The sequence below is a fragment of the Mus caroli genome, chromosome 5 (genome assembly GCF_900094665.2).
Source record: "Mus caroli chromosome 5, CAROLI_EIJ_v1.1, whole genome shotgun sequence".
In the NCBI taxonomy this organism is placed as follows: Eukaryota; Metazoa; Chordata; class Mammalia; order Rodentia; family Muridae; genus Mus; species Mus caroli.
In genome coordinates, this window is record NC_034574.1 from 141,540,011 (window position 1) to 141,543,809 (window position 3,799).

The 3,799-nt window shown below is 50.3% G+C and overlaps 1 protein-coding gene across 2 annotated transcripts in view; it reads left to right on the forward strand.

Moving 5' to 3' along the window:
- The first annotated feature begins 775 nt into the window (after positions 1 to 775).
- The window catches only part of Mtus2 (microtubule associated scaffold protein 2), a 346,971-nt gene continuing 343,947 nt past the window's right edge, over positions 776 to 3,799 (forward strand). The window contains exon 1 of one of the 2 annotated variants that reach the window (XM_029477860.1): positions 776 to 1,177. The gene's annotated coding sequence lies outside the window, so the exon portion shown is untranslated. The remainder of the gene's footprint in view (positions 1,178 to 3,799) is intronic. The other variant, XM_029477861.1, reaches the window with a different exon arrangement.

Here is a 3,799-nt window from a genome sequence, read left to right on the forward strand (position 1 = left end):
GGGTGGGGGAGGGAGCCCATTTCCCCCACACTCCGGACCCCCAAGAGAAAGCGAGCAAGCACATCAGTAAGCAAGCATCGTCATTCTCTGTCAGTCTGTCCCAAATCTTGTGAGCCAGAGGCTGGAGAAGCGCCCCCCCCCCCCCCCCCCCCCCCCCCCCCCCCCCCCCCCCGGCTGTCTTCAGGCTTCCCAGGTGCGCTGCTTTCAGGCGACCTGCAAGGGCTACTGAGAAGTCCTGCGTTCATGTTTACTTCTGAGGAACGTTGTGAGCTACGAAGCAGACAAGCTTGCGTTGAGACAAGAGCCTTTCAAGTGGGTAGCCCTATTTGGAGGCAGAGGCAGGAGGATATCTGTGAGTTTCAAGTGAGATCCTGCGTCAAATACCCCAACTCCCCCACCCCGCTAAACCCGCACACAATCACACACAAAACCCTTACAGAGACTACTTTAGTCTCCTGTCCATCAGCCCCGCTACATCCCTTCCGAGTTCACCCGCTGGACCCCAATTCTTCCTGCTGCACGCAATTAAAAGAGGCTCTCTCTTCCGATTGGACCACAGCACATCCCACTCGTGGGAGTCAGGACTCTAGGTCAGCGACCTCAGGCTGCTTCTCTTTTCTCTGGGGTCTGAGGCTGGATGCTCCGGACCACTGTGGTCCCGTGAGCTGCCGGGTCGTGTCGGGCCGGCAGAGGGCGCTCGGCTCCCCCCACGGGGCTCCAGCCGAGAGGAGGCGCCGGGGCTCACGAGCATCTCCGGGCGGCCGGGAGGGGGTGCGCGCCTCCGGCCGCTGTAGCCCGGCTTCTGTCACCGCGGACGGCACCTCACTGGAGGGTGGGCGGGAGCGGCGTCTTTGTCCGGCGAGGCGTCCTCAGCCCGGGCCATCCCTGTGATCAGAGCCCGGCAGCTTGGGCGGTGCCCAGCGGTGAAGTGCGCGGGCGGAGGGCTGGCTGCGACCACGGCCCCAGGTACCCCGGTGCCCTAAGCTCGCCACCTGCGCCACCTCAGCCCGCGCTCTGTCAAGTTGCAGAAGACTCGGGTGGGTCAGGAGTCTGGACGCGTGGGCGCGTTGCAAACTCCAGCTGCGAAGGAGCTGCGTGCGGAGGTAGCCCGGCCCGGGATGCTCCCGGAGGCTGCTCTGGTGTCTCTGCACATCCTTCTTGGCTCCTCCAGACCCAGGTGAGCGACTGCTGTCCGCGCGTCCCGATCCCGCTGGAGACAGGTGCAGAGCGGGGCGGAGGCGGTGCCTTTTGCTGGCTTCTCTGGCATCAGAGAGCCCGCTCCCCGCTGCCCACATCTTCTGCTCCGCCGGAGAGAGGCTGCAGCCCACTCGCACCTTCTGGGGATGTCAGGTTGAGCACGGTGTTTCAGAGGCGACAGCGGGTTAGCCTAAGCGAGCTCCCACCCCACTCCACCCCCAGCTCGGGATAATTCGGTCTGTGTCTTCGTCTTAATTTAGCACCGATGTGTTATTTCCTTGGAGCCCTAGAATGGTAAGGCTTGCTCCATCCATTTTTCAACCCCCTTCATTCTGAGTCTGTGCAGGGAAAGGCTTGCAAGTGATGTTACTACCGTTCTATTTTAAATACAAACACCCAGAGAAGTACGCTTGGCGGCGTGCCAGAGGCGCCTGCACTCTTTTGTTATGTAAGTGCTTCACAGGAATATTTGCTGGTTGGTAAAGTTAGGAGCGGTTACCAGAGAACGTAAGAGCGCAGGAAGTCAGAGCGCAGGAAGTCAGAGCCATAATTTCTGTCTTAGCTCAAAACTTTCCTTCAGGATAAGCATGAGATGGTTTTGGTATCATTTAAAGGCGACACGAGGTCCTTTCAAAAGAAAAATTCATACCGTAGACTCTCAAGCGTTAAGACACAAAACAGGCTTTTTTTTTTTTTTTTTTAAATGAAGTCTGTTATGATAACCAGTGGGACGTCTCTGACAATAAATAGGTGGGGAGTGACTTAAAGAAATAGATCCCTGTCACATAGCTGTTTTGGCTTTTAAATTGTTAGGTAGTTGTATTTTGCTGTCACGTGGACATGGCTAATCGTGTGTGGACAGTTATTAAAGATCTCTGCTCACACGTACCGTAATTTCTCAGGTACAAAGATGAGAGTGGAAAACATCAGATACGCATCCTGTTCTTACTGGTTTCTGGTGATGGCATTTGTTATGTGTGTGGCTCATGTGGAGTCAGGGTTGTGAGTGTTGGTGGGCATCGTTTCGTGCTTCGTTTAGTCTCCGGCAGCATAAGGTGGGGCTCGGTGGGTTCGAGGTACCCCAGCCAGGCGTGTGGCATATAGGGAGAGAAACTTGTGTTTGACTGGAGAGAAGCTAAAGATTTTAGCTCGGGTCTTTTTCATCTAAGTGATTTTCCTGCTTGTTTTTCTTGCAAAGAAAAGCTGTGTGTACCAGGGATCCTTAGTCCCACAGAGGGTACCCATGGGAGTCTTAGTTGGGGTATAGTGCATTGTGCAAAGGAAACCCTGAAAGTTCAGTAGTTTTGGGGAGAGGGAGTGCCTTCTTTTTGTTTGCATGATTTTTTTAAAAAATTGTTTCACCAAGGATTATTTTTCTCACTGAATGGATGTTTTCATATACTATATAGGAGTGCAATCAGTCAATCAGGTGCACAAAAGCCTTTTTGGTATTTTTAAGGACAGAGGGAAAGCTGGCATCTTTTATAAGTCCACATTTCCACAGCTTGGGGCGGGCTTACTGAGGCTTTATGGGAGCTTATGTAAGAGCCACGGCGGTGCTTTTGGTACTCGGTTAAACTCCCTGCTTTGGCTATTACATAATTGACATGGAACTAGGCTGTCAGAGCTGAAATTGTGAAGGAGAATGTATAAAAACCTAGGCTCATGTGGGATGCACACAACACACACACACACACACACACACACACACACACACACACACGGCTTTATAATGAATAGCTGCTGCCAAATTAGAGGGAGCAGCAGGGATGGTCGTTTGTGAACGGGAGATAACTGTGTCAGGAGGATGGCTGGAATAGATAACTGTTAGGTTTAGCAATTTTCTAGAGATCTGAATGCTGGCTGAAACTACTGCAGCCCTTTCCATGCTGGCTAAGACAAAGAGGCTGGGAATCTTGGCCTTCAGGTCCCTCCCCTGGACTTACTTTGGGAGGCCTTGGGAGGAGCACTGGCTGTTTATTATGTGGTTTTGTAGTTTTGGATTTTTTTTTTAAATAGGGAGGATTCCCTTGCCACTCTCTCAGCCCTAATTTTATAAGTCCAAGTTTCTATGAATCTTGAATCTGTTCCATTTTCTGTTATGTTTAAATGTTACCTTATAAAATAGCCTTATTATTAATTATTATTATTATTATTATTATTATTATTATTATTATTATTAATGTATATGAGAACACTGTAGCTGTCTTCAGATACACCAGAAGAGGGCATCCAATCCCATTAGGGATGGTTGTGAGTCACCATGTGGTTGCCGGGAATTGAGCTCAGGTCCTCTGGAAAAGTAGTGCTCTTATCTGCTGAGTCATCTCTCCAGCCCAGCCTTTTATTTATTTATTTTTTAAAGATTTGATTGATTTATTTATTATATGTAAATACACTGTAGCTGTCTTCAGATCTCATTATGGGTGGTTGTGAGCCACCATGTGGTTGTTGGGATTTGAACTCAGGACCTCTGGAAAAGCAGTCAGTGCTCTTACCCGCTGAGCCATCTCACCAGCCCCCTTTTCTTTCTCTTTCTTTCTTTCTTTCTTTCTTTCTTTCTTTCTTTCTTTCTTTCTTTCTTTCTTTCTTTCTTTCTTTC